A 27,027-nucleotide genomic window follows, 5' to 3' on the forward strand; every position below is an offset into this window, starting at 1 on the left:
AGAGTCACGAAAGTCAGAAATAGCCATCAAATTAATCACTTACCTTTGAAGATTTTCATCTGGTTTCAGTCACAAGAGTCTCAGCTACACAATAAATGTTTCTTTTGTTCAATAAAGTCCCTCTTTATATCCCAAAAACTCAGTTTTGTTGGCGCGTTGTGTTCAGTAATCCACTGGCTCAAAGGCGGTCAAAACACGCAGACGAATACGTCCGAACAGTACCGGTAAAGTTTGTTGAAACATGTCAAACGATTTTTATAATTAATCTTCAGGTTGGCAATTGTCTAAATACTCAATAATATTTCAACCGGACAATAGCGTATTCAATAGAAAGGAAAAACAACGACGGGCACGCACTTGGTCATGTGCGCAAACCAGCACTGCATGCTTCCTCAGTCCACTGACAGAAGGTCTCATTCTTCTTCATTTTTCAGAAAACAATCCTGAAACAATGTCTAAAGACTGTTGACATCTAGTGGAAGCCATAGGAACTGCAATCTGGGTCCTAACCCATTAGAAACTCAATAGGCATTCAATTGAAAACTTCCCACATCAAAAAAAATCCCACTTCCCGGATGGATTTTCCTCAGATTTTCACCTGCCATATCAGTTCTGTTATACTCACAGACATCATTTGAACGGTTTTGGAAACTTTAAAGTGTGTTCTATCCAAATCTACCATTTATATGCATATCCTAGATTCTGGGCCTGAGTAACAGGCAGTTTACTTTGGGCACTCTTCTCATCCAGATGTCGAATCACTTCCCCTAAGCCATAAGAATTTAAAATCCGTGTTCGAAGACTGATTTAAGCCTGTGAATCAATCACACAGCATCATCTGATCTGGGAATTTGCAGTGTGACAGGCTTTTATGAGAGACAATTGTCATCTAAAGCAGAATTGGTTTGGTTGTTTTCGTTCGAGGTTTGTACTGTAAGCCACATTGGTACTTGTGTTGATTCATTGACTTCGCTGTTTAAAGAAGGTAGAGATTGCACACATAAAAACACTGACCACGACGTGATTTGAAGACGCAACCTTCTGATCCGGAGTCAGACGCGCTACCGTTGCGCCACGAGGTCTAGACAAAACGCATCTTTGGAGGGGATGCCTAGTTCAGATTTCGTTGATTGTATCATTTGGAATGGAGGCCTGGATCTCTTGGGAAATGTATTATCTGACAATGCCCCCTCGTCAGCACGTGCCTCTGCCCGACAGGTTAGGTGTATGAAAATAAGCAAACTCAGAGCCCGAATAGCTCAGTCGGTAGAGCATCAGACTTTTAATCTGAGGGTCCAGGGTTGAAGTCCCTGTTCGGGCGCTGCTTTAATGTTTACCTTCCTTCAGTAGGCAGTCTTTCCATACTTGCATTTGGTCAGATTTAAAAATGGCTTTACTGCGAAAGCATACCATGCGATTATCTGAGGACAGCGCCCCTCTTCCAAAAGCATACAAACATTTTCCAATCATATAGAGTCACGAAAGTCAGAAATAGCGATCAAATTAATCACTTACCTTTGAAGATTTTCATCTGGTTGCAGTCACAAGAGTCTCAGCTACACAATAAATGTTTGTTTTGTTCAATAAAGTCCCTCTTTATATCCCAAAATCTCAGTTTTGTTGGCGCGTTGTGTTCAGTAATCCACTGGCTCAAAGGCGGTCAAAACACGCAGACGAATACGTCCGAACAGTACCGGTAAAGTTTGTTGAAACATGTCAAACGATTTTTATAATTAATCTTCAGGTTGGCAATTGTCTAAATACTCGATAATATTTCAACCGGACAATAGCGTATTCAATAGAAAGGAAAAACAACGACGGGCACGCACTAGGTCATGTGCGCAAACCAGCACTGCATGCTTCCTCAGTCCACTGACAGAAGGTCTCATTCTTCTTCATTTTTCAGAAAACAATCCTGAAACAATGTCTAAAGACTGTTGACATCTAGTGGAAGCCATAGGAACTGCAATCTGGGTCCTAACCCATTAGAAACTCAATAGGCATTCAATTGAAAACTTCCCACGTCAAATAAAGTCCCACTTCCCGGATGGATTTTCCTCAGATTTTCACCTGCCATATCAGTTCTGTTATACTCACAGACATCATTTGAACGGTTTTGGAAACTTTAAAGTGTGTTCTATCCAAATCTACCATTTATATGCATATCCTAGATTCTGGGCCTGAGTAACAGGCAGTTTACTTTGGGCACTCTTCTCATCCAGATGTCGAATCACTTCCCCTAAGCCATAAGAAGTTAAAATCCGTGTTCGAAGACTGATTTAAGCCTGTCAATCAATCACACAGCATCATCTGATCTGGGAATTTGCAGTGTGCCAGGCTTTTATGAGAGACAATTGTCATCTAAAGCAGAATTGGTTTGGTTGTTTTCGTTCGAGGTTTGTACTGTAAGCCACATTGGTACTTGTGTTGATTCATTGACTTCGCTGTTTAAAGAAGGTAGAGATTGCACACATAAAAACACTGACCACGACGTGATTTGAAGACGCAACCTTCTGATCCGGAGTCAGACGCGCTACCGTTGCGCCACGAGGTCTAGACAAAACGCATCTTTGGAGGGGATGCCTAGTTCAGATTTCGTTGATTGTATCATTTGGAATGGAGGCCTGGATCTCTTGGGAAATGTATTATCTGACAATGCCCCCTCGTCAGCACGTGCCTCTGCCCGACAGGTTAGGTGTATGAAAATAAGCAAACTCAGAGCCCGAATAGCTCAGTCGGTAGAGCATCAGACTTTTAATCTGAGGGTCCAGGGTTCAAGTCCCTGTTCGGGCGCTGCTTTAATGTTCATCTTCCTTCAGTAGGCAGTCTTTCCATACTTGCATTTGGTCAGATTTAAAAATGGCTTTACAGCGAAAGCATACCATGCGATTATCTGAGGACAGCGCCCCTCTTCCAAAAGCATACAAACATTTTCCAATCATATAGAGTCACGAAAGTCAGAAATAGCCATCAAATTAATCACTTACCTTTGAAGATTTTCATCTGGTTGCAGTCACAAGAGTCTCAGCTACACAATAAATGTTTGTTTTGTTCAATAAAGTCCCTCTTTATATCCCAAAATCTCAGTTTTGTTGGCGCGTTGTGTTCAGTAATCCACTGGCTCAAAGGCGGTCAAAACACGCAGACGAATATGTCCGAACAGTACCGGTAAAGTTTGTTGAAACATGTCAAACGATTTTTATAATTAATCTTCAGGTTGGCAATTGTCTAAATACTCGATAATATTTCAACCGGACAATAGCGTATTCAATAGAAAGGAAAAACAACGACGGGCACGCACTTGGTCATGGGCGCAAACCAGCACTGCATGCTTCCTCAGTCCACTGACAGAAGGTCTCATTCTTCTTCATTTTTCAGAAAACAATCCTGAAACAATGTCTAAAGACTGTTGACATCTAGTGGAAGCCATAGGAACTGCAATCTGGGTCCTAACCCATTAGAAACTCAATAGGCATTCAATTGAAAACTTCCCACATAAAAAAAAATCCCACTTCCCGGATGGATTTTCCTCAGATTTTCACCTGCCATATCAGTTCTGTTATACTCACAGACATCATTTGAACGGTTTTGGAAACTTTAAAGTGTGTTCTATCCAAATCTACCATTTATATGCATATCCTAGATTCTGGGCCTGAGTAACAGGCAGTTTACTTTGGGCACTCTTCTCATCCAGATGTCGAATCACTTCCCCTAAGCCATAAGAAGTTAAAATCCGTGTTCGAAGACTGATTTAAGCCTGTCAATCAATCACACAGCATCATCTGATCTGGGAATTTGCAGTGTGCCAGGCTTTTATGAGAGACAATTGTCATCTAAAGCAGAATTGGTTTGGTTGTTTTCGTTCGAGGTTTGTACTGTAAGCCACATTGGTACTTGTGTTGATTCATTGACTTCGCTGTTTAAAGAAGGTAGAGATTGCACACATAAAAACACTGACCACGACGTGATTTGAAGACGCAACCTTCTGATCCGGAGTCAGACGCGCTACCGTTGCGCCACGAGGTCTAGACAAAACGCATCTTTGGAGGGGATGCCTAGTTCAGATTTCGTTGATTGTATCATTTGGAATGGAGGCCTGGATCTCTTGGGAAATGTATTATCTGACAATGCCCCCTCGTCAGCACGTGCCTCTGCCCGACAGGTTAGGTGTATGAAAATAAGCAAACTCAGAGCCCGAATAGCTCAGTCGGTAGAGCATCAGACTTTTAATCTGAGGGTCCAGGGTTCAAGTCCCTGTTCGGGCGCTGCTTTAATGTTCATCTTCCTTCAGTAGGCAGTCTTTCCATACTTGCATTTGGTCAGATTTAAAAATGGCTTTACAGCGAAAGCATACCATGCGATTATCTGAGGACAGCGCCCCTCTTCCAAAAGCATACAAACATTTTCCAATCATATAGAGTCACGAAAGTCAGAAATAGCCATCAAATTAATCACTTACCTTTGAAGATTTTCATCTGGTTGCAGTCACAAGAGTCTCAGCTACACAATAAATGTTTGTTTTGTTCAATAAAGTCCCTCTTTATATCCCAAAATCTCAGTTTTGTTGGCGCGTTGTGTTCAGTAATCCACTGGCTCAAAGGCGGTCAAAACACGCAGACGAATATGTCCGAACAGTACCGGTAAAGTTTGTTGAAACATGTCAAACGATTTTTATAATTAATCTTCAGGTTGGCAATTGTCTAAATACTCGATAATATTTCAACCGGACAATAGCGTATTCAATAGAAAGGAAAAACAACGACGGGCACGCACTTGGTCATGGGCGCAAACCAGCACTGCATGCTTCCTCAGTCCACTGACAGAAGGTCTCATTCTTCTTCATTTTTCAGAAAACAATCCTGAAACAATGTCTAAAGACTGTTGACATCTAGTGGAAGCCATAGGAACTGCAATCTGGGTCCTAACCCATTAGAAACTCAATAGGCATTCAATTGAAAACTTCCCACATAAAAAAAAATCCCACTTCCCGGATGGATTTTCCTCAGATTTTCACCTGCCATATCAGTTCTGTTATACTCACAGACATCATTTGAACGGTTTTGGAAACTTTAAAGTGTGTTCTATCCAGATCTACCATTTATATGCATATCCTAGATTCTGGGCCTGAGTAACAGGCAGTTTACTTTGGGCACTCTTCTCATCCAGATGTCGAATCACTTCCCCTAAGCCATAAGAAGTTAAAATCCGTGTTCGAAGACTGATTTAAGCCTGTGAATCAATCACACAGCATCATCTGATCTGGGAATTTGCAGTGTGCCAGGCTTTTATGAGAGACAATTGTCATCTAAAGCAGAATTGGTTTGGTTGTTTTCGTTCGAGGTTTGTACTGTAAGCCACATTGGTACTTGTGTTGATTCATTGACTTCGCTGTTTAAAGAAGGTAGAGATTGCACACATAAAAACACTGACCACGACGTGATTTGAACACGCAACCTTCTGATCTGGAGTCAGACGCGCTACCGTTGCGCCACGAGGTCTAGACAAAACGCATCTTTGGAGGGGATGCCTAGTTCAGATTTCGTTGATTGTATAATTTGGAATGGAGGCCTGGATCTCTTGGGAAATGTATTATCTGACAATGCCCCCTCGTCAGCACGTGCCTCTGCCCGACAGGTTAGGTGTATGAAAATAAGCAAATGCAGAGACCGAATAGCTCAGTCGGTAGAGCATCAGACTTTTAATCTGAGGGTCCAGGTTTCAAGTCCCTGTTCGGGCGCTGCTTTAATGTTCACCTTCCTTCACTAGGCAGTCTTTCCATACATGTATTTGGTCAGATTTAAAAATGGCTTTAATGCGAAAGCATACCATGCGATTATCTGAGGACAGCGCCCCTCTTCCAAAAGCATACAAACATTTTCCAATCATATAGAGTCACGAAAGTCAGAAATAGCCATCAAATTAATCACTTACCTTTGAAGATTTTCATCTGGTTGCAGTCACAAGAGTCTCAGCTACACAATAAATGTTTGTTTTGTTCAATAAAGTCCCTCTTTATATCCCAAAAACTCAGTTTTGTTGGCGCGTTGTGTTCAGTAATCCACTGGCTCAAAGGCGGTCAAAACACGCAGACGAATACGTCCGAACAGTACCGGTAAAGTTTGTTGAAACATGTCAAACGATTTTTATAATTAATCTTCAGGTTGGCAATTGTCTAAATACTCAATAATATTTCAACCGGACAATAGCGTATTCAATAGAAAGGAAAAACAACGACGGGCACGCACTTGGTCATGTGCGCAAACCAGCACTACATGCTTCCTCAGTCCACTGACAGAAGGTCTCATTCTTCTTCATTTTTCAGAAAACAATCCTGAAACAATGTCTAAAGACTGTTGACATCTAGTGGAAGCCATAGGAACTGCAATCTGGGTCCTAACCCATTAGAAACTCAATAGGCATTCAATTGAAAACTTCCCACATAAAAAAAAATCCCACTTCCCGGATGGATTTTCCTCAGATTTTCACCTGCCATATCAGTTCTGTTATACTCACAGACATCATTTGAACGGTTTTGGAAACTTTAAAGTGTGTTCTATCCAGATCTACCATTTATATGCATATCCTAGATTCTGGGCCTGAGTAACAGGCAGTTTACTTTGGGCACTCTTCTCATCCAGATGTCGAATCACTTCCCCTAAGCCATAAGAAGTTAAAATCCGTGTTCGAAGACTGATTTAAGCCTGTGAATCAATCACACAGCATCATCTGATCTGGGAATTTGCAGTGTGCCAGGCTTTTATGAGAGACAATTGTCATCTAAAGCAGAATTGGTTTGGTTGTTTTCGTTCGAGGTTTGTACTGTAAGCCACATTGGTACTTGTGTTGATTCATTGACTTCGCTGTTTAAAGAAGGTAGAGATTGCACACATAAAAACACTGACCACGACGTGATTTGAACACGCAACCTTCTGATCTGGAGTCAGACGCGCTACCGTTGCGCCACGAGGTCTAGACAAAACGCATCTTTGGAGGGGATGCCTAGTTCAGATTTCGTTGATTGTATAATTTGGAATGGAGGCCTGGATCTCTTGGGAAATGTATTATCTGACAATGCCCCCTCGTCAGCACGTGCCTCTGCCCGACAGGTTAGGTGTATGAAAATAAGCAAATGCAGAGACCGAATAGCTCAGTCGGTAGAGCATCAGACTTTTAATCTGAGGGTCCAGGTTTCAAGTCCCTGTTCGGGCGCTGCTTTAATGTTCACCTTCCTTCACTAGGCAGTCTTTCCATACATGTATTTGGTCAGATTTAAAAATGGCTTTAATGCGAAAGCATACCATGCGATTATCTGAGGACAGCGCCCCTCTTCCAAAAGCATACAAACATTTTCCAATCATATAGAGTCACGAAAGTCAGAAATAGCCATCAAATTAATCACTTACCTTTGAAGATTTTCATCTGGTTGCAGTCACAAGAGTCTCAGCTACACAATAAATGTTTGTTTTGTTCAATAAAGTCCCTCTTTATATCCCAAAAACTCAGTTTTGTTGGCGCGTTGTGTTCAGTAATCCACTGGCTCAAAGGCGGTCAAAACACGCAGACGAATACGTCCGAACAGTACCGGTAAAGTTTGTTGAAACATGTCAAACGATTTTTATAATTAATCTTCAGGTTGGCAATTGTCTAAATACTCAATAATATTTCAACCGGACAATAGCGTATTCAATAGAAAGGAAAAACAACGACGGGCACGCACTTGGTCATGTGCGCAAACCAGCACTGCATGCTTCCTCAGTCCACTGACAGAAGGTCTCATTCTTCTTCATTTTTCAGAAAACAATCCTGAAACAATGTCTAAAGACTGTTGACATCTAGTGGAAGCCATAGGAACTGCAATCTGGGTCCTAACCCATTAGAAACTCAATAGGCATTCAATTGAAAACTTCCCACGTCAAATAAAGTCCCACTTCCCGGATGGATTTTCCTCAGATTTTCACCTGCCATATCAGTTCTGTTATACTCACAGACATCATTTGAACGGTTTTGGAAACTTTAAAGTGTGTTCTATCCAAATCTACCATTTATATGCATATCCTAGATTCTGGGCCTGAGTAACAGGCAGTTTACTTTGGGCACTCTTCTCATCCAGATGTCGAATCACTTCCCCTAAGCCATAAGAAGTTAAAATCCGTGTTCGAAGACTGATTTCAGCCTGTGAATCAATCACACAGCATCATCTGATCTGGGAATTTGCAGTGTGACAGGCTTTTATGAGAGACAATTGTCATCTAAAGCAGAATTGGTTTGGTTGTTTTCGTTCGAGGTTTGTACTGTAAGCCACATTGGTACTTGTGTTGATTCATTGACTTCGCTGTTTAAAGGAGGTAGAGATTGCACACATAAAAACACTGACCACGACGTGATTTGAACACGCAACCTTCTGATCTGGAGTCAGACGCGCTACCGTTGCGCCACGAGGTCTAGACGAAACGTGTCTTTGGAGGGGATGCCTAGTTCAGATTTCGTTGATTGTATCTTTTGGAATGGAGGCCTGGATCTCTTGGGAAATGTATTATCTGACAATGCCCCCTCGTCAGCACGTGCCTCTGCCCGACAGGTTAGGTGTATGAAAATAAGTAAATGCAGAGCCCGAATAGCTCAGTCGGTAGAGCATCAGACTTTTAATCTGAGGGTCCAGGGTTCAAGTCCCTGTTCGGGCGCTGCTTTAATGTTCACCTTCCTTCACTAGGCAGTCTTTCCATACTTGTATTTGGTCAGATTTAAAAATGGCTTTACTGCAAAAGCATACCATGCGATTATCTGAGGACAGCGCCCCTCTTCCAAAAGCATACAAACATTTTCCAATCATATAGAGTCACGAAAGTCAGAAATAGCGATCAAATTAATCACTTACCTTTGAAGATTTTCATCTGGTTGCAGTCACAAGAGTCTCAGCTACACAATAAATGTTTGTTTTGTTCAATAAAGTCCCTCTTTATATCCCAAAATCTCAGTTTTGTTGGCGCGTTGTGTTCAGTAATCCACTGGCTCAAAGGCGGTCAAAACACGCAGACGAATACGTCCGAACAGTACCGGTAAAGTTTGTTGAAACATGTCAAACGATTTTTATAATTAATCTTCAGGTTGGCAATTGTCTAAATACTCAATAATATTTCAACCGGACAATAGCGTATTCAATAGAAAGGAAAAACAACGACGGGCACGCACTTGGTCATGTGCGCAAACCAGCACTGCATGCTTCCTCAGTCCACTGACAGAAGGTCTCATTCTTCTTCATTTTTCAGAAAACAATCCTGAAACAATGTCTAAAGACTGTTGACATCTAGTGGAAGCCATAGGAACTGCAATCTGGGTCCTAACCCATTAGAAACTCAATAGGCATTCAATTGAAAACTTCCCACGTCAAATAAAGTCCCACTTTCCGGATGGATTTTCCTCAGATTTTCACCTGCCATATCAGTTCTGTTATACTCACAGACATCATTTGAACGGTTTTGGGAACTTTAAAGTGTGTTCTATCCAAATCTACCATTTATATGCATATCCTAGATTCTGGGCCTGAGTAACAGGCAGTTTACTTTGGGCACTCTTCTCATCCAGATGTCGAATCACATCCCCTAAGCCATAAGAAGTTAAAATCCGTGTTCGAAGACTGATTTAAGCCTGTCAATCAATCACACAGCATCATCTGATGTGGGAATTTGCAGTGTGACAGGCTTTTATGAGAGACAATTGTCATCTAAAGCAGAATTGGTTTGGTTGTTTTCGTTCGAGGTTTGTACTGTAAGCCACATTGGTACTTGTGTTGATTCATTGACTTCGCTGTTTAAAGAAGGTAGAGATTGCACACATAAAAACACTGACCACGACGTGATTTGAACACGCAACCTTCTGATCTGGAGTCAGACGCGCTACCGTTGCGCCACGAGGTCTAGACAAAACGCGTCTTTGGAGGGGATGCCTAGTTCAGATTTCATTGATTGTATCATTTGGAATGGAGGCCTGGATCTCTTGGGAAATGTATTATCTGACAATGCCCCCTCGTCAGCACGTGCCTCTGCCCGACAGGTTAGGTGTATGAAAATAAGTAAATGCAGAGCCCGAATAGCTCAGTCGGTAGAGCATCAAAATTTTAATGTGAGGGTCCAGGGTTCAAGTCCCTGTTCGGGCGCTGCTTTAATGTTCACCTTCCTTTAGTAGGCAGTCTTTCCATACTTGCATTTGGTCAGATTTAAAAATGGCTTTACTGCGAAAGCATACCATGCGATTATCTGAGGACAGCGCCCCTCTTCCAAAAGCATACAAACATTTTCCAATCATATAGAGTCACGAAAGTCAGAAATAGCCATCAAATTAATCACTTACCTTTGAAGATTTTCATCTGGCTGCAGTCACAAGAGTCTCAGCTACACAATAAATGTTTGTTTTGTTCAATAAAGTCCCTCTTTATATCCCAAAATCTCAGTTTTGTTGGCGCGTTGTGTTCAGTAATCCACTGGCTCAAAGGCGGTCAAAACACGCAGACGAATACGTCCGAACAGTACCGGTAAAGTTTGTTGAAACATGTCAAACGATTTTTATAATTAATCTTCAGGTTGGCAATTGTCTAAATACTCAATAATATTTCAACCGGACAATAGCGTATTCAATAGAAAGGAAAAACAACGACGGGCACGCACTTGGTCATGTGCGCAAACCAGCACTGCATGCTTCCTCAGTCCACTGACAGAAGGTCTCATTCTTCTTCATTTTTCAGAAAACAATCCTGAAACAATGTCTAAAGACTGTTGACATCTAGTGGAAGCCATAGGAACTGCAATCTGGGTCCTAACCCATTAGAAACTCAATAGGCATTCAATTGAAAACTTCCCACGTCAAATAAAGTCCCACTTCCCGGATGGATTTTCCTCAGATTTTCACCTGCCATATCAGTTCTGTTATACTCACAGACATCATTTGAACGGTTTTGGAAACTTTAAAGTGTGTTCTATCCAAATCTACCATTTATATGCATATCCTAGATTCTGGGCCTGAGTAACAGGCAGTTTACTTTGGGCACTCTTCTCATCCAGATGTCGAATCACTTCCCCTAAGCCATAAGAAGTTAAAATCCGTGTTCGAAGACTGATTTCAGCCTGTGAATCAATCACACAGCATCATCTGATCTGGGAATTTGCAGTGTGACAGGCTTTTATGAGAGACAATTGTCATCTAAAGCAGAATTGGTTTGGTTGTTTTCGTTCGAGGTTTGTACTGTAAGCCACATTGGTACTTGTGTTGATTCATTGACTTCGCTGTTTAAAGGAGGTAGAGATTGCACACATAAAAACACTGACCACGACGTGATTTGAACACGCAACCTTCTGATCTGGAGTCAGACGCGCTACCGTTGCGACACGAGGTCTAGACGAAACGTGTCTTTGGAGGGGATGCCTAGTTCAGATTTCGTTGATTGTATCTTTTGGAATGGAGGCCTGGATCTCTTGGGAAATGTATTATCTGACAATGCCCCCTCGTCAGCACGTGCCTCTGCCCGACAGGTTAGGTGTATGAAAATAAGTAAATGCAGAGCCCGAATAGCTCAGTCGGTAGAGCATCAGACTTTTAATCTGAGGGTCCAGGGTTCAAGTCCCTCTTCGGGCGCTGCTTTAATGTTCACCTTCCTTCACTAGGCAGTCTTTCCATACTTGTATTTGGTCAGATTTAAAAATGGCTTTACTGCAAAAGCATACCATGCGATTATCTGAGGACAGCGCCCCTCTTCCAAAAGCATACAAACATTTTCCAATCATATAGAGTCACGAAAGTCAGAAATAGCGATCAAATTAATCACTTACCTTTGAAGATTTTCATCTGGTTGCAGTCACAAGAGTCTCAGCTACACAATAAATGTTTGTTTTGTTCAATAAAGTCCCTCTTTATATCCCAAAATCTCAGTTTTGTTGGCGCGTTGTGTTCAGTAATCCACTGGCTCAAAGGCGGTCAAAACACGCAGACGAATACGTCCGAACAGTACCGGTAAAGTTTGTTGAAACATGTCAAACGATTTTTATAATTAATCTTCAGGTTGGCAATTGTCTAAATACTCAATAATATTTCAACCGGACAATAGCGTATTCAATAGAAAGGAAAAACAACGACGGGCACGCACTTGGTCATGTGCGCAAACCAGCACTGCATGCTTCCTCAGTCCACTGACAGAAGGTCTCATTCTTCTTCATTTTTCAGAAAACAATCCTGAAACAATGTCTAAAGACTGTTGACATCTAGTGGAAGCCATAGGAACTGCAATCTGGGTCCTAACCCATTAGAAACTCAATAGGCATTCAATTGAAAACTTCCCACGTCAAATAAAGTCCCACTTTCCGGATGGATTTTCCTCAGATTTTCACCTGCCATATCAGTTCTGTTATACTCACAGACATCATTTGAACGGTTTTGGGAACTTTAAAGTGTGTTCTATCCAAATCTACCATTTATATGCATATCCTAGATTCTGGGCCTGAGTAACAGGCAGTTTACTTTGGGCACTCTTCTCATCCAGATGTCGAATCACATCCCCTAAGCCATAAGAAGTTAAAATCCGTGTTCGAAGACTGATTTAAGCCTGTCAATCAATCACACAGCATCATCTGATGTGGGAATTTGCAGTGTGACAGGCTTTTATGAGAGACAATTGTCATCTAAAGCAGAATTGGTTTGGTTTTTTTCGTTCGAGGTTTGTACTGTAAGCCACATTGGTACTTGTGTTGATTCATTGACTTCGCTGTTTAAAGAAGGTAGAGATTGCACACATAAAAACACTGACCACGACGTGATTTGAACACGCAACCTTCTGATCTGGAGTCAGACGCGCTACCGTTGCGCCACGAGGTCTAGACAAAACGCGTCTTTGGAGGGGATGCCTAGTTCAGATTTCATTGATTGTATCATTTGGAATGGAGGCCTGGATCTCTTGGGAAATGTATTATCTGACAATGCCCCCTCGTCAGCACGTGCCTCTGCCCGACAGGTTAGGTGTATGAAAATAAGTAAATGCAGAGCCCGAATAGCTCAGTCGGTAGAGCATCAAAATTTTAATGTGAGGGTCCAGGGTTCAAGTCCCTGTTCGGGCGCTGCTTTAATGTTCACCTTCCTTTAGTAGGCAGTCTTTCCATACTTGCATTTGGTCAGATTTAAAAATGGCTTTACTGCGAAAGCATACCATGCGATTATCTGAGGACAGCGCCCCTCTTCCAAAAGCATACAAACATTTTCCAATCATATAGAGTCACGAAAGTCAGAAATAGCCATCAAATTAATCACTTACCTTTGAAGATTTTCATCTGGCTGCAGTCACAAGAGTCTCAGCTACACAATAAATGTTTGTTTTGTTCAATAAAGTCCCTCTTTATATCCCAAAATCTCAGTTTTGTTGGCGCGTTGTGTTCAGTAATCCACTGGCTCAAAGGCGGTCAAAACACGCAGACGAATACGTCCGAACAGTACCGGTAAAGTTTGTTGAAACATGTCAAACGATTTTTATAATTAATCTTCAGGTTGGCAATTGTCTAAATACTCAATAATATTTCAACCGGACAATAGCGTATTCAATAGAAAGGAAAAACAACGACGGGCACGCACTTGGTCATGTGCGCAAACCAGCACTGCATGCTTCCTCAGTCCACTGACAGAAGGTCTCATTCTTCTTCATTTTTCAGAAAACAATCCTGAAACAATGTCTAAAGACTGTTGACATCTAGTGGAAGCCATAGGAACTGCAATCTGGGTCCTAACCCATTAGAAACTCAATAGGCATTCAATTGAAAACTTCCCACGTCAAATAAAGTCCCACTTCCCGGATGGATTTTCCTCAGATTTTCACCTGCCATATCAGTTCTGTTATACTCACAGACATCATTTGAACGGTTTTGGAAACTTTAAAGTGTGTTCTATCCAAATCTACCATTTATATGCATATCCTAGATTCTGGGCCTGAGTAACAGGCAGTTTACTTTGGGCACTCTTCTCATCCAGATGTCGAATCACTTCCCCTAAGCCATAAGAAGTTAAAATCCGTGTTCGAAGACTGATTTCAGCCTGTGAATCAATCACACAGCATCATCTGATCTGGGAATTTGCAGTGTGACAGGCTTTTATGAGAGACAATTGTCATCTAAAGCAGAATTGGTTTGGTTGTTTTCGTTCGAGGTTTGTACTGTAAGCCACATTGGTACTTGTGTTGATTCATTGACTTCGCTGTTTAAAGGAGGTAGAGATTGCACACATAAAAACACTGACCACGACGTGATTTGAACACGCAACCTTCTGATCTGGAGTCAGACGCGCTACCGTTGCGCCACGAGGTCTAGACGAAACGTGTCTTTGGAGGGGATGCCTAGTTCAGATTTCGTTGATTGTATCTTTTGGAATGGAGGCCTGGATCTCTTGGGAAATGTATTATCTGACAATGCCCCCTCGTCAGCACGTGCCTCTGCCCGACAGGTTAGGTGTATGAAAATAAGTAAATGCAGAGCCCGAATAGCTCAGTCGGTAGAGCATCAGACTTTTAATCTGAGGGTCCAGGGTTCAAGTCCCTGTTCGGGCGCTGCTTTAATGTTCACCTTCCTTCACTAGGCAGTCTTTCCATACTTGTATTTGGTCAGATTTAAAAATGGCTTTACTGCAAAAGCATACCATGCGATTATCTGAGGACAGCGCCCCTCTTCCAAAAGCATACAAACATTTTCCAATCATATAGAGTCACGAAAGTCAGAAATAGCCATCAAATTAATCACTTACCTTTGAAGATTTTCATCTGGTTGCAGTCACAAGAGTCTCAGCTACACAATAAATGTTTGTTTTGTTCAATAAAGTCCCTCTTTATATCCCAAAAACTCAGTTTTGTTGGCGCGTTGTGTTCAGTAATCCACTGGCTCAAAGGCGGTCAAAACACGCAGACGAATACGTCCGAACAGTACCGGTAAAGTTTGTTGAAACATGTCAAACGATTTTTATAATTAATCTTCAGGTTGGCAATTGTCTAAATACTCGATAATATTTCAACCGGACAATAGCGTATTCAATAGAAAGGAAAAACAACGACGGGCACGCACTTGGTCATGTGCACAAACCAGCACTGCATGCTTCCTCAGTCCACTGACAGAAGGTCTCATTCTTCTTCATTTTTCAGAAAACAATCCTGAAACAATGTCTAAAGACTGTTGACATCTAGTGGAAGCCATAGGAACTGCAATCTGGGTCCTAACCCATTAGAAACTCAATAGGCATTCAATTGAAAACTTCCCACATCAAAAAAAATCCCACTTCCCGGATGGATTTTCCTCAGATTTTCACCTGCCATATCAGTTCTGTTATACTCACAGACATCATTTGAATGGTTTTGGAAACTTTAAAGTGTGTTCTACCAAATCTACCATTTATATGCATATCCTAGATTCTGGGCCTGAGTAACAGGCAGTTTACTTTGGGCACTCTTCTCATCCAGATGTCGAATCACTTCCCCTAAGCCATAAGAAGTTAAAATCCGTGTTCGAAGACTGATTTAAGCCTGTGAATCAATCACACAGCATCATCTGATCTGGGAATTTGCAGTGTGACAGGCTTTTATGAGAGACAATTGTCATCTAAAGCAGAATTGGTTTGGTTGTTTTCGTTCGAGGTTTGTACTGTAAGCCACATTGGTACTTGTGTTGATTCATTGACTTCGCTGTTTAAAGGAGGTAGAGATTGCACACATAAAAACACTGACCACGACGTGATTTGAACACGCAACCTTCTGATCTGGAGTCAGACGCGCTACCGTTGCGCCACGAGGTCTAGACGAAACGTGTCTTTGGAGGGGATGCCTAGTTCAGATTTCGTTGATTGTATCTTTTGGAATGGAGGCCTGGATCTCTTGGGAAATGTATTATCTGACAATGCCCCCTCGTCAGCACGTGCCTCTGCCCGACAGGTTAGGTGTATGAAAATAAGTAAATGCAGAGCCCGAATAGCTCAGTCGGTAGAGCATCAGACTTTTAATCTGAGGGTCCAGGGTTCAAGTCCCTGTTCGGGCGCTGCTTTAATGTTCACCTTCCTTCACTAGGCAGTCTTTCCATACTTGTATTTGGTCAGATTTAAAAATGGCTTTACTGCAAAAGCATACCATGCGATTATCTGAGGACAGCGCCCCTCTTCCAAAAGCATACAAACATTTTCCAATCATATAGAGTCACGAAAGTCAGAAATAGCCATCAAATTAATCACTTACCTTTGAAGATTTTCATCTGGTTGCAGTCACAAGAGTCTCAGCTACACAATAAATGTTTGTTTTGTTCAATAAAGTCCCTCTTTATATCCCAAAAACTCAGTTTTGTTGGCGCGTTGTGTTCAGTAATCCACTGGCTCAAAGGCGGTCAAAACACGCAGACGAATACGTCCGAACAGTACCGGTAAAGTTTGTTGAAACATGTCAAACGATTTTTATAATTAATCTTCAGGTTGGCAATTGTCTAAATACTCGATAATATTTCAACCGGACAATAGCGTATTCAATAGAAAGGAAAAACAACGACGGGCACGCACTTGGTCATGTGCACAAACCAGCACTGCATGCTTCCTCAGTCCACTGACAGAAGGTCTCATTCTTCTTCATTTTTCAGAAAACAATCCTGAAACAATGTCTAAAGACTGTTGACATCTAGTGGAAGCCATAGGAACTGCAATCTGGGTCCTAACCCATTAGAAACTCAATAGGCATTCAATTGAAAACTTCCCACATCAAAAAAAATCCCACTTCCCGGATGGATTTTCCTCAGATTTTCACCTGCCATATCAGTTCTGTTATACTCACAGACATCATTTGAATGGTTTTGGAAACTTTAAAGTGTGTTCTACCAAATCTACCATTTATATGCATATCCTAGATTCTGGGCCTGAGTAACAGGCAGTTTACTTTGGGCACTCTTCTCATCCAGATGTCGAATCACTTCCCCTAAGCCATAAGAAGTTAAAATCCGTGTTCGAAGACTGATTTAAGCCTGTGAATCAATCACACAGCATCATCTGATCTGGGAATTTGCAGTGTGACAGGCTTTTATGAGAGACAATTGTCATCTAAAGCAGAATTGGTTTGGTTGTTTTCGTTCGAGGTTTGTACTGTAAGCCACATTGGTACTTGTGTTGATTCATTGACTTCGCTGTTTAAAGGAGGTAGAGATTGCACACATAAAAACACTGACCACGACGTGATTTGAACACGCAACCTTCTGATCTGGAGTCAGACGCGCTACCGTTGCGCCACGAGGTCTAGACGAAACGCGTCTTTGGAGGGGATGCCTAGTTCAGATTTCGTTGATTGTATCTTTTGGAATGGAGGCCTGGATCTCTTGGGAAATGTATTATCTGACAATGCCCCCTCGTCAGCACGTGCCTCTGCCCGACAGGTTAGGTGTATGAAAATAAGTAAATGCAGAGCCCGAATAGCTCAGTCGGTAGAGCATCAGACTTTTAATCTGAGGGTCCAGGGTTCAAGTCCCTGTTCGGGCGCTGCTTTAATGTTCACCTTCCTTCACTAGGCAGTCTTTCCATACTTGTATTTGGTCAGATTTAAAAATGGCTTTACTGCGAAAGCATACCATGCGATTATCTGAGGACAGCGCCCCTCTTCCAAAAGCATACAAACATTTTCCAATCATATAGAGTCACGAAAGTCAGAAATAGCGATCAAATTAATCACTTACCTTTGAAGATTTTCATCTGGTTGCAGTCACAAGAGTCTCAGCTACACAATAAATGTTTGTTTTGTTCAATAAAGTCCCTCTTTATATCCCAAAAACTCAGTTTTGTTGGCGCGTTGTGTTCAGTAATCCACTGGCTCAAAGGCGGTCAAAACACGCAGACGAATACGTCCGAACAGTACCGGTAAAGTTTGTTGAAACATGTCAAACGATTTTTATAATTAATCTTCAGGTTGGCAATTGTCTAAATACTCGATAATATTTCAACCGGACAATAGCGTATTCAATAGAAAGGAAAAACAACGACGGGCACGCACTTGGTCATGTGCTCAAACCAGCACTGCATGCTTCCTCAGTCCACTGACAGAAGGTCTCATTCTTCTTCATTTTTCAGAAAACAATCCTGAAACAATGTCTAAAGACTGTTGACATCTAGTGGAAGCCATAGGAACTGCAATCTGGGTCCTAACCCATTAGAAACTCAATAGGCATTCAATTGAAAACTTCCCACATCAAAAAAAATCCCACTTCCCGGATGGATTTTCCTCAGATTTTCACCTGCCATATCAGTTCTGTTATACTCACAGACATCATTTGAATGGTTTTGGAAACTTTAAAGTGTGTTCTACCAAATCTACCATTTATATGCATATCCTAGATTCTGGGCCTGAGTAACAGGCAGTTTACTTTGGGCACTCTTCTCATCCAGATGTCGAATCACTTCCCCTAAGCCATAAGAAGTTAAAATCCGTGTTCGAAGACTGATTTAAGCCTGTGAATCAATCACACAGCATCATCTGATCTGGGAATTTGCAGTGTGACAGGCTTTTATGAGAGACAATTGTCATCTAAAGCAGAATTGGTTTGGTTGTTTTCGTTCGAGGTTTGTACTGTAAGCCACATTGGTACTTGTGTTGATTCATTGACTTCGCTGTTTAAAGAAGGTAGAGATTGCACACATAAAAACACTGACCACGACGTGATTTGAACACGCAACCTTCTGATCTGGAGTCAGACGCGCTACCGTTGCGCCACGAGGTCTAGACAAAACGCATCTTTGGAGGGGATGCCTAGTTCAGATTTCATTGATTGTATCATTTGGAATGGAGGCCTGGATCTCTTGGGAAATGTATTATCTGACAATGCCCCCTCGTCAGCACGTGCCTCTGCCCGACAGGTTAGGTGTATGAAAATAAGTAAATGCAGAGCCCGAATAGCTCAGTCGGTAGAGCATCAGACTTTTAATCTGAGGGTCCAGGGTTCAAGTCCCTGTTTGGGCGCTGCTTTAATGTTCACCTTCCTTCACTAGGCAGTCTTTCCATACTTGTATTTGGTCAGATTTAAAAATGGCTTTACTGCGAAAGCATACCATGCGATTATCTGAGGACAGCGCCCCTCTTCCAAAAGCATACAAACATTTTCCAATCATATAGAGTCACGAAAGTCAGAAATAGCGATCAAATTAATCACTTACCTTTGAAGATTTTCATCTGGTTGCAGTCACAAGAGTCTCAGCTACACAATAAATGTTTGTTTTGTTCAATAAAGTCCCTCTTTATATCCCAAAAACTCAGTTTTGTTGGCGCGTTGTGTTCAGTAATCCACTGGCTCAAAGGCGGTCAAAACACGCAGACGAATACGTCCGAACAGTACCGGTAAAGTTTGTTGAAACATGTCAAACGATTTTTATAATTAATCTTCAGGTTGGCAATTGTCTAAATACTCGATAATATTTCAACCGGACAATAGCGTATTCAATAGAAAGGAAAAACAACGACGGGCACGCACTTGGTCATGTGCGCAAACCAGCACTGCATGCTTCCTCAGTCCACTGACAGAAGGTCTCATTCTTCTTCATTTTTCAGAAAACAATCCTGAAACAATGTCTAAAGACTGTTGACATCTAGTGGAAGCCATAGGAACTGCAATCTGGGTCCTAACCCATTAGAAACTCAATAGGCATTCAATTGAAAACTTCCCACATCAAAAAAAATCCCACTTCCCGGATGGATTTTCCTCAGATTTTCACCTGCCATATCAGTTCTGTTATACTCACAGACATCATTTGAACGGTTTTGGAAACTTTAAAGTGTGTTCTACCAAATCTACCATTTATATGCATATCCTAGATTCTGGGCCTGAGTAACAGGCAGTTTACTTTGGGCACTCTTCTCATCCAGATGTCGAATCACTTCCCCTAAGCCATAAGAAGTTAAAATCCGTGTTCGAAGACTGATTTAAGCCTGTGAATCAATCACACAGCATCATCTGATCTGGGAATTTGCAGTGTGACAGGCTTTTATGAGAGACAATTGTCATCTAAAGCAGAATTGGTTTGGTTGTTTTCGTTCGAGGTTTGTACTGTAAGCCACATTGGTACTTGTGTTGATTCATTGACTTCGCTGTTTAAAGAAGGTAGAGATTGCACACATAAAAACCCTGACCACGACGTGATTTGAACACGCAAACTTCTGATCTGGAGTCAGACGCGCTACCGTTGCACCACGAGGTCTAGACAAAACGCGTCTTTGGAGGGGATGCCTAGTTCAGATTTCGTTGATTGTATCATTTGGAATGGAGGCCTGGATCTCTTGGGAAATGTATTATCTGACAATGCCCCCTCGTCAGCACGTGCCTCTGCCCGACAGGTTAGGTGTATGAAAATAAGTAAATGCAGAGCCCGAATAGCTCAGTCGGTAGAGCATCAGACTTTTAATCTGAGGGTCCAGGGTTCAAGTCCCTGTTTGGGCGCTGCTTTAATGTTCACCTTCCTTCACTAGGCAGTCTTTCCATACTTGTATTTGGTCAGATTTAAAAATGGCTTTACTGCGAAAGCATACCATGCGATTATCTGAGGACAGCGCCGTCTTCCAAAAGCATACAAACATTTTCCAATCATATAGAGTCACGAAAGTCAGAAATAGCGATCAAATTAATCACTTACCTTTGAAGATTTTCATCTGGTTGCAGTCACAAGAGTCTCAGCTACACAATAAATGTTTGTTTTGTTCAATAAAGTCCCTCTTTATATCCCAAAAACTCAGTTTTGTTGGCGCGTTGTGTTCAGTAATCCACTGGCTCAAAGGCGGTCAAAACACGCAGACGAATACGTCCGAACAGTACCGGTAAAGTTTGTTGAAACATGTCAAACGATTTTTATAATTAATCTTCAGGTTGGCAATTGTCTAAATACTCGATAATATTTCAACCGGACAATAGCGTATTCAATAGAAAGGAAAAACAACGACGGGCACGCACTTGGTCATGTGCGCAAACCAGCACTGCATGCTTCCTCAGTCCACTGACAGAAGGTCTCATTCTTCTTCATTTTTCAGAAAACAATCCTGAAACAATGTCTAAAGACTGTTGACATCTAGTGGAAGCCATAGGAACTGCAATCTGGGTCCTAACCCATTAGAAACTCAATAGGCATTCAATTGAAAACTTCCCACGTCAAATAAAGTCCCACTTCCCGGATGGATTTTCCTCAGATTTTCACCTGCCATATCAGTTCTGTTATACTCACAGACATCATTTGAACGGTTTTGGAAACTTTAAAGTGTGTTCTACCAAATCTACCATTTATATGCATATCCTAGATTCTGGGCCTGAGTAACAGGCAGTTTACTTTGGGCACTCTTCTCATCCAGATGTCGAATCACTTCCCCTAAGCCATAAGAAGTTAAAATCCGTGTTCGAAGACTGATTTAAGCCTGTGAATCAATCACACAGCATCATCTGATCTGGGAATTTGCAGTGTGACAGGCTTTTATGAGAGACAATTGTCATCTAAAGCAGAATTGGTTTGGTTGTTTTCGTTCGAGGTTTGTACTGTAAGCCACATTGGTACTTGTGTTGATTCATTGACTTCGCTGTTTAAAGAAGGTAGAGATTGCACACATAAAAACCCTGACCACGACGTGATTTGAACACGCAAACTTCTGATCTGGAGTCAGACGCGCTACCGTTGCACCACGAGGTCTAGACAAAACGCGTCTTTGGAGGGGATGCCTAGTTCAGATTTCGTTGATTGTATCATTTGGAATGGAGGCCTGGATCTCTTGGGAAATGTATTATCTGACAATGCCCCCTCGTCAGCACGTGCCTCTGCCCGACAGGTTAGGTGTATGAAAATAAGTAAATGCAGAGCCCGAATAGCTCAGTCGGTAGAGCATCAGACTTTTAATCTGAGGGTCCAGGGTTCAAGTCCCTGTTTGGGCGCTGCTTTAATGTTCACCTTCCTTCACTAGGCAGTCTTTCCATACTTGTATTTGGTCAGATTTAAAAATGGCTTTACTGCGAAAGCATACCATGCGATTATCTGAGGACAGCGCCGTCTTCCAAAAGCATACAAACATTTTCCAATCATATAGAGTCACGAAAGTCAGAAATAGCGATCAAATTAATCACTTACCTTTGAAGATTTTCATCTGGTTGCAGTCACAAGAGTCTCAGCTACACAATAAATGTTTGTTTTGTTCAATAAAGTCCCTCTTTATATCCCAAAAACTCAGTTTTGTTGGCGCGTTGTGTTCAGTAATCCACTGGCTCAAAGGCGGTCAAAACACGCAGACGAATACGTCCGAACAGTACCGGTAAAGTTTGTTGAAACATGTCAAACGATTTTTATAATTAATCTTCAGGTTGGCAATTGTCTAAATACTCGATAATATTTCAACCGGACAATAGCGTATTCAATAGAAAGGAAAAACAACGACGGGCACGCACTTGGTCATGTGCGCAAACCAGCACTGCATGCTTCCTCAGTCCACTGACAGAAGGTCTCATTCTTCTTCATTTTTCAGAAAACAATCCTGAAACAATGTCTAAAGACTGTTGACATCTAGTGGAAGCCATAGGAACTGCAATCTGGGTCCTAACCCATTAGAAACTCAATAGGCATTCAATTGAAAACTTCCCACATCAAAAAAAATCCCACTTCCCGGATGGATTTTCCTCAGATTTTCACCTGCCATATCAGTTCTGTTATACTCACAGACATCATTTGAACGGTTTTGGAAACTTTAAAGTGTGTTCTACCAAATCTACCATTTATATGCATATCCTAGATTCTGGGCCTGAGTAACAGGCAGTTTACTTTGGGCACTCTTCTCATCCAGATGTCGAATCACTTCCCCTAAGCCATAAGAAGTTAAAATCCGTGTTCGAAGACTGATTTAAGCCTGTGAATCAATCACACAGCATCATCTGATCTGGGAATTTGCAGTGTGACAGGCTTTTATGAGAGACAATTGTCATCTAAAGCAGAATTGGTTTGGTTGTTTTCGTTCGAGGTTTGTACTGTAAGCCACATTGGTACTTGTGTTGATTCATTGACTTCGCTGTTTAAAGAAGGTAGAGATTGCACACATAAAAACCCTGACCACGACGTGATTTGAACACGCAACCTTCTGATCTGGAGTCAGACGCGCTACCGTTGCACCACGAGGTCTAGACAAAACGCGTCTTTGGAGGGGATGCCTAGTTCAGATTTCGTTGATTGTATCATTTGGAATGGAGGCCTGGATCTCTTGGGAAATGTATTATCTGACAATGCCCCCTCGTCAGCACGTGCCTCTGCCCGACAGGTTAGGTGTATGAAAATAAGTAAATGCAGAGCCCGAATAGCTCAGTCGGTAGAGCATCAGACTTTTAATCTGAGGGTCCAGGGTTCAAGTCCCTGTTTGGGCGCTGCTTTAATGTTCACCTTCCTTCACTAGGCAGTCTTTCCATACTTGTATTTGGTCAGATTTAAAAATGGCTTTACTGCGAAAGCATACCATGCGATTATCTGAGGACAGCGCCCCTCTTCCAAAAGCATACAAACATTTTCCAATCATATAGAGTCACGAAAGTCAGAAATAGCGATCAAATTAATCACTTACCTTTGAAGATTTTCATCTGGTTGCAGTCACAAGAGTCTCAGCTACACAATAAATGTTTGTTTTGTTCAATAAAGTCCCTCTTTATATCCCAAAAACTCAGTTTTGTTGGCGCGTTGTGTTCAGTAATCCACTGGCTCAAAGGCGGTCAAAACACGCAGACGAATACGTCCGAACAGTACCGGTAAAGTTTGTTGAAACATGTCAAACGATTTTTATAATTAATCTTCAGGTTGGCAATTGTCTAAATACTCGATAATATTTCAACCGGACAATAGCGTATTCAATAGAAAGGAAAAACAACGACGGGCACGCACTTGGTCATGTGCGCAAACCAGCACTGCATGCTTCCTCAGTCCACTGACAGAAGGTCTCATTCTTCTTCATTTTTCAGAAAACAATCCTGAAACAATGTCTAAAGACTGTTGACATCTAGTGGAAGCCATAGGAACTGCAATCTGGGTCCTAACCCATTAGAAACTCAATAGGCATTCAATTGAAAACTTCCCACGTCAAATAAAGTCCCACTTCCCGGATGGATTTTCCTCAGATTTTCACCTGCCATATCAGTTCTGTTATACTCACAGACATCATTTGAACGGTTTTGGAAACTTTAAAGTGTGTTCTATCCAAATCTACCATTTATATGCATATCCTAGATTTTGGGCCTGAGTAACAGGCAGTTTACTTTGGGCACTCTTCTCATCCAGATGTCGAATCACTTCCCCTAAGCCATAAGAAGTTAAAATCCGTTTTCGAAGACTGATTTAAGCCTGTCAATCAATCACACAGCATCATCTGATCTGGGAATTTGCAGTGTGACAGGCTTTTATGAGAGAGAATTGTCATCTAAAGCAGAATTGGTTTGGTTGTTTTCGTTCGAGGTTTGTACTGTAAGCCACATTGGTACTTGTGTTGATTCATTGACTTCGCTGTTTAAAGGAGGTAGAGATTGCACACATAAAAACACTGACCACGACGTGATTTGAACACGCAACCTTCTGATCTGGAGTCAGACGCGCTACCGTTGCGCCACGAGGTCTAGACAAAACGCGTCTTTGGAGGGGATGCCTAGTTCAGATTTCGTTGATTGTATCATTTGGAATGGAGGCCTGGATCTCTTGGGCAATGTATTATCTGACAATGCCCCCTCGTCAGCACGTGCCTCTGCCCGACAGGTTAGGTGTATGAAAATAAGTAAATGCAGAGCCCGAATAGCTCAGTCGGTAGAGCATCAGACTTTTAATCTGAGGGTTCAAGTCCCTGTTCGGGCGCTGCTTTAATGTTCACCTTCCTTCACTAGGCAGTCTTTCCATACTTGTATTTGGTCAGATTTAAAAATGGCTTTACTGCGAAAGCATACCATGCGATTATCTGAGGACAGCCCCCCTCTTCCAAAAGCATACAAACATTTTCCAATCATATAGAGTCACGAAAGTCAGAAATAGCGATCAAATTAATCACTTACCTTTGAAGATTTTCATCTGGTTGCAGTCACAAGAGTCTCAGCTACACAATAAATGTTTGTTTTGTTCAATAAAGTCCCTCTTTATATCCCAAAAACTCAGTTTTGTTGGCGCGTTGTGTTCAGTAATCCACTGGCTCAAAGGCGGTCAAAACACGCAGACGAATACGTCCGAACAGTACCGGTAAAGTTTGTTGAAACATGTCAAACGATTTTTATAATTAATCTTCAGGTTGGCAATTGTCTAAATACTCGATAATATTTCAACCGGACAATAGCGTATTCAATAGAAAGGAAAAACAACGACGGGCACGCACTTGGTCATGTGCGCAAACCAGCACTGCATGCTTCCTCAGTCCACTGACAGAAGGTCTCATTCTTCTTCATTTTTCAGAAAACAATCCTGAAACAATGTCTAAAGACTGTTGACATCTAGTGGAAGCCATAGGAACTGCAATCTGGGTCCTAACCCATTAGAAACTCAATAGGCATTCAATTGAAAACTTCCCACATCAAAAAAAATCCCACTTCCCGGATGGATTTCCCTCAGATTTTCACCTGCCATATCAGTTCTGTTATGCTTACAGACATCATTTGAATGGTTTTGGAAACTTTAAAGTGTGTTCTATCCAAATCTACCATTTATATGCATATCCTAGATTCTGGGCCTGAGTAACAGGCAGTTTACTTTGGGCACTCTTCTCATCCAGATGTCGAATCACTTCCCCTAAGCCATAAGAAGTTAAAATCCGTGTTCGAAGACTGATTTAAGCCTGTCAATCAATCACACAGCATCATCTGATCTGGGAATTTGCAGTGTGACAGGCTTTTATGAGAGACAATTGTCATCTAAAGCAGAATTGGTTTGGTTGTTTTCGTTCGAGGTTTGTACTGTAAGCCACATTGGTACTTGTGTTGATTCATTGACTTCGCTGTTTAAAGAAGGTAGAGATTGCACACATAAAAACACTGACCACGACGTGATTTGAACACGCAACCTTCTGATCTGGAGTCAGACGCGCTACCGTTGCGCCACGAGGTCTAGACAAAACGCATCTTTGGAGGGGATGCCTAGTTCAGATTTCGTTGATTGTATCATTTGGAATGGAGGCCTGGATCTCTTGGGAAATGATTATCTGACAATGCCCCCTCGTCAGCACGTGCCTCTGCCCGACAGGTTAGGTGTATGAAAATAAGTAAATGCAGAGCCCGAATAGCTCAGTCGGTAGAGCATCAGTCTTTTAATCTGAGGGTCCAGGGTTCAAGTCCCTGTTCGGGCGCTGCTTTAATGTTCACCTTCCTTCACTAGGCAGTCTTTCCATACTTGTATTTGGTCAGATTTAAAAATGGCTTTACTGCGAAAGCATACCATGCGATTATCTGAGCACAGCACCCCTCTTCCAAAAGCATACAAACATTTTCCAATCGAATAGAGTCACGAAAGTCAGAAATAGCGATCAAATTAATCACTTACCTTTGAAGATTTTCATCTGGTTGCAGTCACAAGAGTCTCAGCTACACAATAAATGTTTGTTTTGTTCAATAAAGTCCCTCTTTATATCCCAAAAACTCAGTTTTGTTGGCGCGTTGTGTTCAGTAATCCACTGGCTCAAAGGCGGTCAAAACACGCAGACGAATACGTCCGAACAGTACCGGTAAAGTTTGTTGAAACATGTCAAACGATTTTTATAATTAATCTTCAGGTTGGCAATTGTCTAAATACTCGATAATATTTCAACCGGACAATAGCGTATTCAATAGAAAGGAAAAACAACGACGGGCACGCACTTGGTCATGTGCGCAAACCAGCACTGCATGCTTCCTCAGTCCACTGACAGAAGGTCTCATTCTTCTTCATTTTTCAGAAAACAATCCTGAAACAATGTCTAAAGACTGTTGACATCTAGTGGAAGCCATAGGAACTGCAATCTGGGTCCTAACCCATTAGAAACTCAATAGGCATTCAATTGAAAACTTC

General features: G+C 41.8%; 31 non-coding genes across 31 annotated transcripts; 13 read left to right on the forward strand and 18 right to left on the reverse strand.

Annotated features, from left to right (window-relative positions):
* Positions 1-1,010: 1,010 nt before the first annotated feature.
* trnar-ccg (transfer RNA arginine (anticodon CCG)) lies at positions 1,011-1,082 on the reverse strand. The gene has a single exon. It is a non-coding gene; the product is annotated as a tRNA-Arg (tRNA).
* A 166-nt stretch (positions 1,083-1,248) lies between these two features.
* trnak-uuu (transfer RNA lysine (anticodon UUU)) lies at positions 1,249-1,321 on the forward strand. The gene has a single exon. It is a non-coding gene; the product is annotated as a tRNA-Lys (tRNA).
* A 1,161-nt stretch (positions 1,322-2,482) lies between these two features.
* trnar-ccg (transfer RNA arginine (anticodon CCG)) lies at positions 2,483-2,554 on the reverse strand. Its single transcript has one exon. It is a non-coding gene; the product is annotated as a tRNA-Arg (tRNA).
* Positions 2,555-2,720: 166 nt separating this feature from the next.
* trnak-uuu (transfer RNA lysine (anticodon UUU)) lies at positions 2,721-2,793 on the forward strand. The gene has a single exon. It is a non-coding gene; the product is annotated as a tRNA-Lys (tRNA).
* A 1,161-nt stretch (positions 2,794-3,954) lies between these two features.
* Positions 3,955-4,026, reverse strand: trnar-ccg (transfer RNA arginine (anticodon CCG)). The gene has a single exon. It is a non-coding gene; the product is annotated as a tRNA-Arg (tRNA).
* Positions 4,027-4,192: 166 nt separating this feature from the next.
* On the forward strand, positions 4,193-4,265 carry trnak-uuu (transfer RNA lysine (anticodon UUU)). The gene has a single exon. It is a non-coding gene; the product is annotated as a tRNA-Lys (tRNA).
* Positions 4,266-5,426: 1,161 nt separating this feature from the next.
* Positions 5,427-5,498, reverse strand: trnaw-cca (transfer RNA tryptophan (anticodon CCA)). Its single transcript has one exon. It is a non-coding gene; the product is annotated as a tRNA-Trp (tRNA).
* Positions 5,499-6,898: 1,400 nt separating this feature from the next.
* trnaw-cca (transfer RNA tryptophan (anticodon CCA)) lies at positions 6,899-6,970 on the reverse strand. The gene has a single exon. It is a non-coding gene; the product is annotated as a tRNA-Trp (tRNA).
* A 1,400-nt stretch (positions 6,971-8,370) lies between these two features.
* trnaw-cca (transfer RNA tryptophan (anticodon CCA)) lies at positions 8,371-8,442 on the reverse strand. Its single transcript has one exon. It is a non-coding gene; the product is annotated as a tRNA-Trp (tRNA).
* A 166-nt stretch (positions 8,443-8,608) lies between these two features.
* Positions 8,609-8,681, forward strand: trnak-uuu (transfer RNA lysine (anticodon UUU)). Its single transcript has one exon. It is a non-coding gene; the product is annotated as a tRNA-Lys (tRNA).
* Positions 8,682-9,842: 1,161 nt separating this feature from the next.
* On the reverse strand, positions 9,843-9,914 carry trnaw-cca (transfer RNA tryptophan (anticodon CCA)). Its single transcript has one exon. It is a non-coding gene; the product is annotated as a tRNA-Trp (tRNA).
* A 1,400-nt stretch (positions 9,915-11,314) lies between these two features.
* trnaw-cca (transfer RNA tryptophan (anticodon CCA)) lies at positions 11,315-11,386 on the reverse strand. Its single transcript has one exon. It is a non-coding gene; the product is annotated as a tRNA-Trp (tRNA).
* A 166-nt stretch (positions 11,387-11,552) lies between these two features.
* trnak-uuu (transfer RNA lysine (anticodon UUU)) lies at positions 11,553-11,625 on the forward strand. The gene has a single exon. It is a non-coding gene; the product is annotated as a tRNA-Lys (tRNA).
* Positions 11,626-12,786: 1,161 nt separating this feature from the next.
* trnaw-cca (transfer RNA tryptophan (anticodon CCA)) lies at positions 12,787-12,858 on the reverse strand. Its single transcript has one exon. It is a non-coding gene; the product is annotated as a tRNA-Trp (tRNA).
* Positions 12,859-14,258: 1,400 nt separating this feature from the next.
* trnaw-cca (transfer RNA tryptophan (anticodon CCA)) lies at positions 14,259-14,330 on the reverse strand. Its single transcript has one exon. It is a non-coding gene; the product is annotated as a tRNA-Trp (tRNA).
* A 166-nt stretch (positions 14,331-14,496) lies between these two features.
* On the forward strand, positions 14,497-14,569 carry trnak-uuu (transfer RNA lysine (anticodon UUU)). The gene has a single exon. It is a non-coding gene; the product is annotated as a tRNA-Lys (tRNA).
* Positions 14,570-15,729: 1,160 nt separating this feature from the next.
* Positions 15,730-15,801, reverse strand: trnaw-cca (transfer RNA tryptophan (anticodon CCA)). The gene has a single exon. It is a non-coding gene; the product is annotated as a tRNA-Trp (tRNA).
* Positions 15,802-15,967: 166 nt separating this feature from the next.
* On the forward strand, positions 15,968-16,040 carry trnak-uuu (transfer RNA lysine (anticodon UUU)). The gene has a single exon. It is a non-coding gene; the product is annotated as a tRNA-Lys (tRNA).
* A 1,160-nt stretch (positions 16,041-17,200) lies between these two features.
* Positions 17,201-17,272, reverse strand: trnaw-cca (transfer RNA tryptophan (anticodon CCA)). The gene has a single exon. It is a non-coding gene; the product is annotated as a tRNA-Trp (tRNA).
* A 166-nt stretch (positions 17,273-17,438) lies between these two features.
* Positions 17,439-17,511, forward strand: trnak-uuu (transfer RNA lysine (anticodon UUU)). Its single transcript has one exon. It is a non-coding gene; the product is annotated as a tRNA-Lys (tRNA).
* A 1,160-nt stretch (positions 17,512-18,671) lies between these two features.
* On the reverse strand, positions 18,672-18,743 carry trnaw-cca (transfer RNA tryptophan (anticodon CCA)). Its single transcript has one exon. It is a non-coding gene; the product is annotated as a tRNA-Trp (tRNA).
* Positions 18,744-18,909: 166 nt separating this feature from the next.
* Positions 18,910-18,982, forward strand: trnak-uuu (transfer RNA lysine (anticodon UUU)). The gene has a single exon. It is a non-coding gene; the product is annotated as a tRNA-Lys (tRNA).
* Positions 18,983-20,142: 1,160 nt separating this feature from the next.
* On the reverse strand, positions 20,143-20,214 carry trnaw-cca (transfer RNA tryptophan (anticodon CCA)). Its single transcript has one exon. It is a non-coding gene; the product is annotated as a tRNA-Trp (tRNA).
* Positions 20,215-20,380: 166 nt separating this feature from the next.
* On the forward strand, positions 20,381-20,453 carry trnak-uuu (transfer RNA lysine (anticodon UUU)). The gene has a single exon. It is a non-coding gene; the product is annotated as a tRNA-Lys (tRNA).
* Positions 20,454-21,612: 1,159 nt separating this feature from the next.
* trnaw-cca (transfer RNA tryptophan (anticodon CCA)) lies at positions 21,613-21,684 on the reverse strand. The gene has a single exon. It is a non-coding gene; the product is annotated as a tRNA-Trp (tRNA).
* Positions 21,685-21,850: 166 nt separating this feature from the next.
* On the forward strand, positions 21,851-21,923 carry trnak-uuu (transfer RNA lysine (anticodon UUU)). Its single transcript has one exon. It is a non-coding gene; the product is annotated as a tRNA-Lys (tRNA).
* A 1,159-nt stretch (positions 21,924-23,082) lies between these two features.
* trnaw-cca (transfer RNA tryptophan (anticodon CCA)) lies at positions 23,083-23,154 on the reverse strand. Its single transcript has one exon. It is a non-coding gene; the product is annotated as a tRNA-Trp (tRNA).
* Positions 23,155-23,320: 166 nt separating this feature from the next.
* trnak-uuu (transfer RNA lysine (anticodon UUU)) lies at positions 23,321-23,393 on the forward strand. Its single transcript has one exon. It is a non-coding gene; the product is annotated as a tRNA-Lys (tRNA).
* A 1,161-nt stretch (positions 23,394-24,554) lies between these two features.
* trnaw-cca (transfer RNA tryptophan (anticodon CCA)) lies at positions 24,555-24,626 on the reverse strand. The gene has a single exon. It is a non-coding gene; the product is annotated as a tRNA-Trp (tRNA).
* A 1,393-nt stretch (positions 24,627-26,019) lies between these two features.
* On the reverse strand, positions 26,020-26,091 carry trnaw-cca (transfer RNA tryptophan (anticodon CCA)). Its single transcript has one exon. It is a non-coding gene; the product is annotated as a tRNA-Trp (tRNA).
* A 165-nt stretch (positions 26,092-26,256) lies between these two features.
* Positions 26,257-26,329, forward strand: trnak-uuu (transfer RNA lysine (anticodon UUU)). Its single transcript has one exon. It is a non-coding gene; the product is annotated as a tRNA-Lys (tRNA).
* The last annotated feature ends 698 nt before the right edge of the window (positions 26,330-27,027 follow it).

Source organism: Salmo salar, chromosome 03 (genome assembly GCF_965601325.2).
Source record: "Salmo salar chromosome 03, fSalSal1, whole genome shotgun sequence".
In the NCBI taxonomy this organism is placed as follows: Eukaryota; Metazoa; Chordata; class Actinopteri; order Salmoniformes; family Salmonidae; genus Salmo; species Salmo salar.